At 37.2% G+C, this 12,484-nt stretch overlaps 1 long non-coding RNA gene and 1 pseudogene across 1 annotated transcript; both read left to right on the forward strand.

Moving 5' to 3' along the window:
• The first annotated feature begins 8,478 nt into the window (after nt 1-8,478).
• LOC139142502 (low-density lipoprotein receptor-related protein 6-like) overlaps nt 8,479-12,484 on the forward strand; it is a 180,738-nt pseudogene continuing 176,732 nt past the window's right edge.
• On the forward strand, nt 9,850-10,783 carry LOC139144949 (uncharacterized). The gene is made up of 2 exons (XR_011554880.1): nt 9,850-10,073; nt 10,446-10,783. It is a non-coding gene; the product is annotated as an uncharacterized lncRNA (long non-coding RNA).

The following is a 12,484-nucleotide window of genomic DNA, read 5'->3' on the forward strand; positions in this document are numbered from 1 at the left end:
AGATGACGTAGTCGCTTGCCTTCTCCATAGATTGTTAGAACATCTTGATAAAGCTGGTAACTATGCTAACATTTTATTCATTGATTTCAGTTCTGCTTTTAACACTATTCAGCGACATATTTGACAGATAAATTAATGAAGTTCAATGTTCCATCTTCAATCATTTACTGGGTCTATACTTTCCTAACTGACAGACCACAATGTGTAAGGGTTGGACAGTCCAAATCTACGATGATTTCTACAAACACTGGTGCCCCACAAGGATGTGTTTTAAGTCCGTTCTTGTTTATTTTGTATACAAATGATTGCCAAAGTAGTTCTCCAACTAGCCAATTTTTCAAATTTTCAGATGATGCAGCTGTACTTGCTCTCCTTAGTGACTTAACTTCGAAAATTGATTACATAAATTCGGTTAAATATTTTTCTGATTGGTGTAGCTCGAATTTCCTAGAGCTAAATGTATCAAAGACGAAAGAGCTTACGATCGACTTTCGTCAGGTTCCTGATCAAAATGACCCAATTTGTATTGATGGAGAACCTGTTGAACAGGTGACCTTCTTCAAGTACCTTGGCGTAATTCTCGACAATAAACTTTCATTTAGTCATCATACAACAGCCCTTCAAAAGAAATGTCAGCAGAGGTTGCACGTGCTTAGGAGGCTGCGTTCCTTTGATGTGGATTCACATCTGTTACTCTTACTATATCGGAGTATTATTGAACCACTTCTGACTTACTGCAATGTCTGCTACTTTTCGTTGCTCTCTACCGTAAATCGCAATAAGTTGTTAAAAATCTCGCAAACAGCTGCTAAGATAATTGGTAGACCCACCCCGTCCCTGTCAGTGCTCACGGATAATGCAATACTGCGCAAAGCACGAGCAATCACTGCTGACGTAAAGCATCCTTTGTATTCCTCTTTTGAATTACTGCCTTCGGAAGGAGATTTCGCTGCTTGAAGTCCCTTACAAAAAAGTCCTACAGGATCCCTGTAGGACCCAAGGATCCCTGCAGGAGTCCTATAGGGCTACCTCCATCCTATAGCACTCGTCCTATAGGACAGCGCCTGTGCTGTAGGATTTATGTGTCGTGTCTTATGGGTTTGCACTAGTCCTATAGGCTCATATTTGTGCCCTATAGGACACCCTACTACAAGGTGATTCTGCCTGACTTTTAGGACTGTAAAACTGAACAAGTAATGTTTGAGTAATGTTTATAATTATAATTATTCCCTTACGAAAATAGTCTGTAGAATTTCACACATTCTCATATACCCTTTCTCAAAAGCTATTTCTATTTACACACACATGCCAGGATTATACCATATTCCTTTTGCCGTTTGTACATGTCATGGCTGTACACAGACAAAGACTCTCTTTGTTAGATCCAAGGTCAAGTGAGCTGACCTGTGCCTTTGCTTTGTTATGTAAATAGTTTCCTGCATTTACAATGGGCTGATTACATAATAGTACAGCCACGCATTATTCATTTGCACTTGAGGCAGTGCACCAGTGAACATGCATGGCTCTTCTTAATGTAAAGTACTAAAGTTGAACTCCACATTGCATGGAACATTAGGATCCAAGGTCCATTACCAAGAGTCTAACAATGTTATGGAGAAGGGAGCTCACTAATTTGTCACAACTGTAAGAATCGACATTGCAGTATCAACTGAACTGACCTCTTAATTACGTGAGTTAAGATAAACATCTATTCAGTTAATTATGCACTTGGCTGAGGTGGCAAGTCAAAGGTAGGCCTTGCATTAATATGTGTAGGTTGCTTTATATTTGTAGTCCCTGTATGTTGCATTGATTTCTGTTTTGATTGATTGTTAATCTTAATTCCTTTAGAAATAAACTACATGTTTATAATTACTTGTTTTGAAAGTTGACTGACTTTTTGTGAGTTTTGCAGTTATTCATTGCATTGGTACCTATAGCAAAATCAGAAGGAGTTATTCCTTACTTAACAAAATTTCTGCACTCTTTTACAGACGTTTGTTTGCCTTGTGCGAGTTCAATCTCTTAGAAAGTATGATAACAATATGTAAAGCATATTCTGTACCCTATAGGGCTGCCTACAAGACCCTCTATAGGGCTCCCTGTAAGACCCCTTATAGGGCTGCCTACAAGACCCCCTCTAGGGCTCCCTGTAAGACACTATAGGGCTCCCTGTAAGACCACTATAGGGCTCCCTATAAGACCCCCTATAGGGTTCCCTATAAGACCCCTATAGGGTTCCCTATAAGACCCCCTATAGGGCTCCCTATAGGGTTCCCTGTAAGACTGCGTTCCAAAATCCTATAAGACTACTACTGCCTGATGTCCTATAAGACCCTACATGCCTCTACCCTATAGGACTGGTATAGGATATTTTTGTAAGGGGTGTTACAAATTAAGGTACAGCAAGAGCTTTGTTCCAACAGCCATCAAGAGCAGGGCTCAAAGTTAACATTTTCAGTTGATGGCATGCCCCCAAGTCGAAATTTTAGGGGCAAACCTTGAAAAGATTAGAGGTATCTTGTATTGTCATATTGTGTATTGTATTAAATATGACATGCTATATTAAGACTGCTGTTGCACAGAAAATATCATTTCATATGATATGGGAAAGCGTCATTAAAGAAAACGAGACAAATAAAATGGTATCATAGGCATATGTCCCGATCGGTACGTACATCTAAAAGACGAAATGTATGTGCTGTTGTCTTTATTTGAGTACGGCCCATCTCTTTTCTTTCCTTACGTTTGCGTCAACTGTCATTGCCAGAACATGTTGATCAACTTGCGTTGTGGTAAGATACATCAGAATGCATGGAAATTGATTTGTATCGCGAAATATCGAGAAATACCTGTATTCTATGATAAATCATAGTCCCTCTATCCACGTGGATAAATAGACTTCAGCAAGTCTAGTAGCTGTCGCGTTTGGCTCGATCAGTATAGATCATTTGTGCAATCCTGTTTTAGTGTTATGTAGTTTGCCCCGCTCTTTATCCAATACAACTCCATTCTGCAGATCACTCCAAAAACTTTCAGCAATACTATTTTGGGGTACCAATTAAGCCGCTAGCTGTAGATAGTTACTTTTTTCAACAAAAATTCTGAATAGAAATGCATGCTATCAACTTTTGATGGATATTTTGTAGGCAAGAGAACAAAACTCAAACGTATATATGCGCATTAAATTCCAGTGTTTGTCGATCGCAGGGTCGAACGTTAAGTAGCCTAGAATCCCACACATACGCTTGCCTTCGTACCTCCTACCCACTCTGGGTCGGAGGTACAGAGGCTAGCGTACGTGTAGGATTCTAGGCTAAACGTTAAGATACGTCTGTTCTATTTTTGTACATCCATGGTCTGTTCTAAATAATTGCAGTCGCTACCCGGCAGATTTGCTATGATATTTCAACAAAGTTGTTTGCTATTTAGTTCTAGCTGAAAACGAAAACCTTTATAAAACAGGCTAATCCAGTCCAAGCTTGATGAAATCGATGCTTTGATCTGCTTTCCAAACGACGATTTCCTGAAATGGTCTAGCGAGCTTTGCATCCTACAGGCCACTACGCGAATATTCATTACGCACGTGAACGCATAACATGTTGCAGTTACGCGTTGGACTTGTTTTCCCTTGTCAGCTATATTTTGATGACAAGTTATGCTGAGATTATGATTGGTCAATTGAAAGTGATGTGACAGCACTAAAACTGCTTCTGATACTTGATTGGATTGTAGTAAAATTTATCATTAAATTCATGGGATATTTTGACAGATCAAGATAACATCAGCAGACACATTCAGCGCTGTGCAGTGGAGAGAACGCGCTCAAACCTTTGAGTAACTCCGCTCAACGGCTATGCTTATTCAATGTGTATTTTGGGGTCGCGGTCTTTCTATTGTGGGTCTTTATTCAGTAGTCCTGAGTTCTAGGCCATCGGCCAACATACTTAACATAGTTAGCATCAATATACAAAAAATTGACAGGAAAATGGTATTTACAAACACTCAGAATAATTGATTATCATTTATCTCCTTTCTCACTTTCATGGCGTGTAAAGTGAAAGCGGCTACATGGTGCATTATATTTGGATCATCAAATGTCATCAGAGAAATAAATACGATTATACTCAGTTGAATTTGGAAATCGATAGCTGAGATATAAGTCGTTAGAAAGTTTTTTTCTCAGAGCGACGTGAACATGTGACCTGTCACTAAGTCACGTGACCGGTCGCAGCCTTTTTGGACAATGCTTTGTCAACACTGAGCGAATACATGTTGAATTTGATCACGTATGGAGAAATGTCTTGAAAAATTTCAGTCGCAAAATGCGACTAACCTTCAGTCGCAATCTCAAAAATTTGGTCGCCTATGCGACTGAAAAATCTCTACTCTGAGCCCTAATTGAATGTATCACATGAAATTATCGGTCGGTCTGGTTTTTAGCTCATATTTGTATACCAATGTGAGGTTATCGTATAAGCTGAATCAGTCATTTGCATCTGATTTGCATGTCTGTATGTCTGTATATTTGTGGGTATGTGCGGATGTATGTCCGTCACACACAAAGGCTCCCATACCGCCAAAGCTACCGTCTCAGTATTTGGTGTACAGGTAGATGCAGGGTTGAGATGTGAATTGTTCGAATAAACACATCAGTGTCAAAAATGTGCAAATGAGGTAAGAAAAAGTGAAATCCTGCAAATGTGCAGGCCAGTAAGAAACCGGCCAACTCCACTGATCTTGAATCATTTCCTGTCATTGTTTATGAACTGTTACATATTAACAGACCTGATGAAACCATAGACAGTAGAGGGGGCGAAGACCGTCCATACTCAAACTAAGAGGGGCTTTTTCTGCTATGCATGTTGCTAAAGTTGACCTCCAGTACCTAAAGTTTCAGACCTTAATTACTTTTGTCATTCCTGTTTTTCTGGTTTAAATATTTCTTGTTGTTTTTCTGGTTGTACTGTGCAGAAATCATTGTAATAACAACAACATAGAATTTTCCTCCACTGAACAGATAGAAACAACATTTATTGTTGATCATTGGTAACCATACTGGTATATACCAATTCTGATCAAATTTGAGCGACACCGTATAATTGCGGTATTTTTTTGTTAATATTGCTCACATCTTTACTCTGAAAGATAAACTACCTATTGTGATTGATTTCTGTTACTTTCTCCCCAGTAGCAACACATACAATTTTGTCGTAACTTGGAATTTTGTAATTTTTGCCTTACCGCACTCCCTGAGTGTGTTGTTGAGCAATAAAGTTTTGTAAACTATTGTATTGTATTGTTATTATTATTTATTTCAGGTCAACATAGAGCCATATCAAAATCAAGTAAAATACTTAAAATACAAATTGTAAATGGATATGATTATTCTATAGTGAATCCAAAAGGATGACTGGATATAATAATTTTCACTTTTTTATTGGATGCATGGTTGTCCTGGACAACAAGTCCCCCCTTCATTATAGCTTTCCACATTCATCCGTTTTGCAGTGCGTCACACCTCTCTGCCCTCCCGCAAAATAATGGTACAGTCTGGGCCAGCTCCTTCGCACAACGACTGCCTTACAATTGTCCGCTCGCACGAGTCCCGTTACTTGGTACTAACTAACTGATTTCGGGGTGTATCTAGCTGCCCGGACAAGAGTCCTTGGCAAGCGAAGATGCTGCCTTACCAGATCCCAACCACTTTGAAGTAATTTGTTTCAAATAAAATGAGGTAAACAAAATTCTTTAAAATCTACATATGCAAATTTATGTAAATTTAACAAAATTTGGCAGATGAAATTAAGAACCATATTATTACAATATTTAAACCTCAGTAAATATCGTACATAGTACATTCATATCTGAAACCTGGACTAAAAGTACCAATTCTGTCAGTGACTTCAATACGAATACGAATACGAAAACGAATACAAAAATGAATAAGAAAATAACGTCAGCATCATCATATGATGGCATGACCTAGATTAAAAATGAACATTCCCAAGAGAACCCCATGTTTTCTCGTTTTCCATGTATTATGACTCTGTGAAAGTTACCTTTGAAATTATGGTTTTTTGAGTCTTTGCAAGCCAAATCTTGATTCTGGCAAAATAGATTAAACTTTTGACAGACTCAAGGGAGCAATCATTGTTTATGACCTGGGGGTTGGAGGAATCTGAGAGGGGTTGCTCAAAAAATGGAAAGCTACAAAAGGAGGGGGGTTGCTGAAAATGTGGAGATAAAGAAGAGGGTTACTTAGTTGTTAGTGTACAATAAATTGAAAAACCTCTCAGATTGCACCATTACACTCATCAATTTGTATTTGGTATTAAGCTATATATGTCCTCTGTACCATTCACGTCTATGGTATTAGTAGCTTCAGGGACATTTGGAACATTTTTCAAATTGTGATGAAATATGCAAATTTGTATTTTTTAAGGTAATTTTTGTCATTGTTGGTCAAAAAATGTTTAAAATTCTTCTTCAAACTGCTTGTCAGACAACTTTGATATTTAGGATATAGGTCCCTAAGGATGACTCATTTAAGATTTTTTCAAATTGTGCAGAAATTTGTAAATTGGTGTAATTTTAGCTCTGCTGTCAGCGACGCTGAGATGTAGCAGCATCTGTTGTTCCTCGTTCATTGTCCGTTGTATGGCATCCGTTGTTTGACAGCCATCAACTTTTGATATTCCAAGGTTCTTCAAAACTGCTGGTCCAACAGGTCCCAAAGGATGACCTTATTCAAATTTGTACAAGTTGTGATGAAATATGCAAATTTGTCTTTTTTTAAAGCTAATTTTGCTATTTTTTGGAAAAATTTTCTTCTCATTAATGGCTGTTCTTACAGCTTTAATATTTGATATGAGGTCCGAAGGGATGATTTATTTAAATTTTTCATATCATGATGAAATATGCAAATTTATTCAGGCAATTTTTAGCTCCTGAGTTTTTTAGACTGAGGAGGTACCATTTTGGTCAAAAATCTTGTTACTTGTTTCAATAACCATTCCATCTTTTGATGGTAGGTTAGCATGATGGTAGCATGTAGGTTCCTTGAAAGTGCAGTACTATTACTGATTCACATTATTTGAAATGAGTAAAATTTAATCTTTTTTAAATATATTCTTATTTTTGTTGATTTTTCTCATGAAGTTTGAATACATAATAACGTGGTGATTGAGGAATAGATATGGTAAACTCTATTTGGTGTCAAGCTGTAAAGTACAAACTCTTGACATTGTGAAGGTCATTAATGTTAGCATTTTGTTTCCAACCAAGTATATTCCATTAATTTATCATTAACCAGTATCATGGTTGTCAAATAGTTCACATACTTTACATTTCCTGCCATCTGGCCTTTATATCTCTTTAAGTAAACAAGTATCTTTATGGCAAACTTCCTGCACACAATTAACAAAGCACTTCAGTTGAAGATGTCAAGTTGAGTAAAGAGATTGGAAAGGTTATGATTGTTTCACTACAGTGTAAAAGTGCAGAAGTCAATCTGAAAGTTATCACACTTGTGTTACTTATAAAGCGTGAAAAATAGTTGACATGACCCATCTGCTAAGTTTAGAAAGTTGAGTTGCTGCACTATTACTGGCTGCTTATGTAAATTAAATGCATTGAAATAAAATGGAAATTAAAGAGTCAATTTGGCTTGAAGTTTGCGCCAGCCAAATCAGGTAGCATATATAAAAAACAAACAAGGGTATACCAGTACCCTATATTCTTTTTCAGTTGCAATGGGTACATGTAATTTGTTTATGCCATGAGAGTCAATGCAGACATATGTATACACTGTTGAGATATGTATTGTTACAGTACATGACAGCTATGTGTCGCAAACATTGACCTTGATCATGTGATTGATGTATCTGAAAGGGGCAAAGTCGTTCTTTTGTCTTTTTGTGATATCAAGAATAGTCTGAGAATACTTGTACCCATAAAATCACTCAGGTAACAAGTTGACAACAGCACATACGGTAAGTGGAAAGGTCAAAAATAACCCTATGCTGGATGCAAAAAGGTGATTTTTGTTTGTGACCTCTGGACAAGATCACGTTTTTCTTTGCTTTCCTATGACAAATAGACATTGCCACTATTGTAAGGAAGACTTCTTTTTTACATCAAACAAAATTCATGAAAAACAGTCAGAAAAGAGTGACGTTGTCCCTTTAACAAACCAAGGCATCTGCCACTCATATTGTGAAGTTTAAGATCTTGATTGATACTTTTTTAGCCATATTATGAAGTTGACTCTATTTATTACTGTTTACACTGGTGATATCTCTAATTGTAATTCTTGTCGTTTTTCCAGCTGACCCACTATTGCTATTTGCCAACCGCCAAGATGTTCAGATTGTAGATGCGGGAACAACTCCACCAAAATGATACAGTTGTAATTAATGGTCTGGAAGATGCTGCTGCTTTAGACTTTTTCCACCAGGAAAAATTGTATTTTGGACAGATGTCAGCCAAGAAATGATCAAAAGAACATTTGTAATGGATCCAAAATTGTGGAAAGTATTATCACAACAGGTGTTGTGTCACCCGATGGACTTGCTTGTGATTGGCTTGGAAAGAAACTTTATTGGACAGATTCTGAAACTAATCGCATTGAAGTTAGTAATTTAGACGGAACTTCACGAAAAGTGTTATTCTGGAAGGAGTTAGATCAGCCGAGAGCGATTGCATTGGATCCTCATTTAGGGTAAGTTTGTACATCGTTCTTCACTTTCCTTCAGACCTCATAACATTTAATCCTGCTTAGTAAGTACACAGCAGTTGCTACAAAATATAACCAAGTGCAATGTCTCACTTTATCAAGAATGTATCGTACCCATGCTCAGGTTGGCAGTCAGTGAATGCTAAAATGCCTATGTCATTGACAATAACTTGTTTTTATGGTGTAACTGTTGTATTTTTGTCAAACCAATATGAATACAAGTAAAGGTAAATTTTCAGTATACTTTGTGTCAGATTTAAATATTTGTAGTGAAAACTCCACCTCATTAGCGTTTATTTCACTTTCTCAAAATAGTCATTTGCATTTGCTTTCAGATTGATGTACTGGACAGATTGGGGAGAAACTCCCAAAATAGAAAGAGCCGGCATGGATGGAACTGAGAGACAAGTTATTGTAAATGAAAATATTTATTGGCCAAACGGACTTACTATTGACTATGAAGCTAAGAGAATCTACTGGGCAGACGCCAAATTTAGCGTTATTCATCATTCAAATTTCAATGGAACTGATAGACAGTCTGTTTTAGAAGGATCATTACCACATCCTTTTGCATTGACTGTCTTTGGAGAGACATTATTTTGGACTGACTGGCATACCCTATCAATTCATTCTTGTCATAAACTGACAGGAAATGACAAAAAAATAATTCATGAAGAATTTTCACCGATGGATATCCATGTGTTTTCATCAGTGAGACAACCAACAGGTGAGTTCTTGATGATTAGTCTCCGCCTGACAGAGTAAGGATCAGGGACTTATGGATTGGTTTTCCTTTGTGCGTCAATGCATCCTTCCATATGGAGGTGTTTCTTGGACATGGTAGGACCAATTGTCTTAAACTTAGTGTAAGGACAACAAACTGTGGCCTTTCTGTTATAATTTACACTCTTAGGCTTTTTACCCAAATTTATAATTTACATTAACTGATTTCTTTCAGAGTTCTCCCAAAGACTTATATGTGATTTATATCTGCAATTTGTTTTGTGATATCGTCCTGTATGGGTGATTGTTGCCATTTTGTTTTAATGTTTCACTCAAATTTGGTATACATATAATATATACAACGTGTTATGCAGTGTGTGTAACCCGGTTACGAAGTAAGTCACGTGATTTGATCTTCCATCCCATCTGACAGTTAAGTAATCAGATGGAATTCCTTGATTGCCGTTATCTCCCACAATGCACTGCGAGCAGACAGATACTGCGTGGAGTGGTGTGGTTGTGCGGGCAGAGACTCGGTCTAAGGGAATTAGTTCTTCTTGCCACTAACCAAGACGACGTGGTTGGTCTTTTTGCATGGCTTATGAACTTCTAGGTAGGTTTTTACATTTGTTGCAATACGGAATTTGTAACGTGTTTTCATGGTGTATTTTTTGAAGTTTGAGACCACACCCATTGTGAGGCAAATTGGAGGGGCCATGTGCTTTCCCGATTGGACTGTGAACCATTCTGAATCTCAAGCTTCCACAGCAATAGATTGATTTGTTTAGTAGTTTTGTACTTTTTGTTTTGATTTTTGAATACCAATAGTTCAACAGAAAATGAACTTGTTCAACTTGACATAGTGACTAGAATGGCATTGCCATGCATGGATTAAGATCCAGTTGATATCACGATCTGCTGACTCAAAGAGCTTATGTAACTTGTAAGTGCTTTTTGTCTTTTTGCATGGCTTATGAACTTCTAGTTTCCCGACATACCAACCCATTGACGGAAGCGTTTGGACTGCTAATGAGTTAATCCCAAAGGAGAACTGTCTGGAGGACGTTTTGTGTGAATCAGTTTCCCACCCGAACTGGAAGAGGTTACGACACGGAATTTGTAACCATAGCAACAGTATCGACGTGGACTCTGAACCCTGAACAATTCTGGAGAGTGTCTATTGAGTGAACACTGTAATTGATACGAACTTGGATAGGGGCGTGTCTAGAGTTTCTGTATGTTTAAACAGTATTGCCGGCTAATCATTGTAGACTTTTTATCATCATTAGTGTGTAGTAAAATAAACTTCCACATAAACTGCAACTCAAATTGTACGATAATCATTCTTTCCTTTGTTGTTAATTGGATAATATGAACTTGGGTCCAGGTTTAGTTGACTGACAGTTCAGCTACCTGGGTTACATATGTATGCATGTTAGTCTTTCATCTAGACTCAGGTCTCCCTCTAAGGGAATTTTTGAGGGGGACTTTACAATTTGGAGGGATTAACCCCTTGACTACCAAGGCCAATGTATTCCTATATACCAGGCCCTTATGTAAATATTGATAAAATCTTGGGTGTGGTCATTGCATGAACACTGCTTAGAGAAAAAATTAAGTAAGTACCAATAAACCATATATTTTCTGAATCAGCATGAAATTTCCCACTTTTTCATACATAAGTTTTGTATTTCCAGGTCACGTGACTGATCACATGACACATCATGTGACCAGAGTTGGCAAAGAATATGAATATTTTAAGCATCAGGATGTGTTTTGAATCCATAAAATGACGCAAATTTGAATACAGTTGCAATTTTCATGGCATTGTCTTTACATATATGTAATAATAACTACACTTTACTATATTTTAGATGTATTAATTTAAGATTTTTCTCACAAAAGGCAGAGTACATGAACCACAAACATCGGTACCTGATATGATTCTGTATTTGAAAATCAACACATTTTATATTGTAAACACCAGTTTTATGTCTTCCTTGCAGAAACATGCATCTAAAATGGTTATGATTTATCAAAAAATAGTTCACAATATTTAAAAATACATTTTAGGGAACAACATATCATATGACCAAACACATGACCAGTCATGTGACCAGTCATATTGATAATATGGCTGCTATAAAAATTCCCTGGCTTGTAGTAAAAAATTGTATTTCCTCTACTTTCATTTACGAATATTGCTGTTAATAGAACATATTTACATATAAACCATTTGTTTTCAATAAATAAACATTTCATTTCATAAAAAAAACCATAAACATCTTCGCGATCGTCCGTACTTCTGAAAACTGTAAACAATCAGCACGACGCTTCTGTGATCAGCCTGACCTTTCAGGGTCGAGGTCATGGGTCATGACATTTACTTCCGGATTTTGGCCATACTCGGACGTACGGAGGCGCAATCACATTCAGGCCAGATCGGAATACATCAATCTTAGTCGCGCTGTGTGCCAACGCCGAAATTACTGGATTTTTAGCGTCAAAAATGAAACAAATACGCCTATTTAACTGTGCCGGATATTTCCGGCACTCAAGGTATATGGTAATTCAATATGGCGCCGGATATATCCGGCGCCATAGGTAGTCAAGGGGTTAAACTGAAACATATAATCACATCTTTACATGTAAGTTTTAATGTTGCAGTGATGTCACTTGTGATATAGCGGTACATGCTATAAGCCATAAACCACTTGCTTACATAATCCAAGCTGTTGGCTGCAAACACCATCCTCAAAGATTTTTTAAAAAAGTCAATGAATTTGAGTATAACTGTTGTGAATGTATAGGGCTTCCAAGAGTGGCTGACAGCTCTTTAGTATTCATGAAAAAGTTGTAGCATATTCTATATGCTACAGTAACAATATTCTGTATGTATGTTTATTTGTACATATTCTGTATGTTTGCTTTCTCAGGGCTTAATGTTCAAACATAATAACAACAGCTAACCATTTCCACTGTACCCTCATGGGATTTTTTTGTTTTTTAACTGAACTGTGTGCA

Source organism: Ptychodera flava, chromosome 1, assembly GCF_041260155.1.
Source record: "Ptychodera flava strain L36383 chromosome 1, AS_Pfla_20210202, whole genome shotgun sequence".
Taxonomy (NCBI): domain Eukaryota; kingdom Metazoa; phylum Hemichordata; class Enteropneusta; family Ptychoderidae; genus Ptychodera; species Ptychodera flava.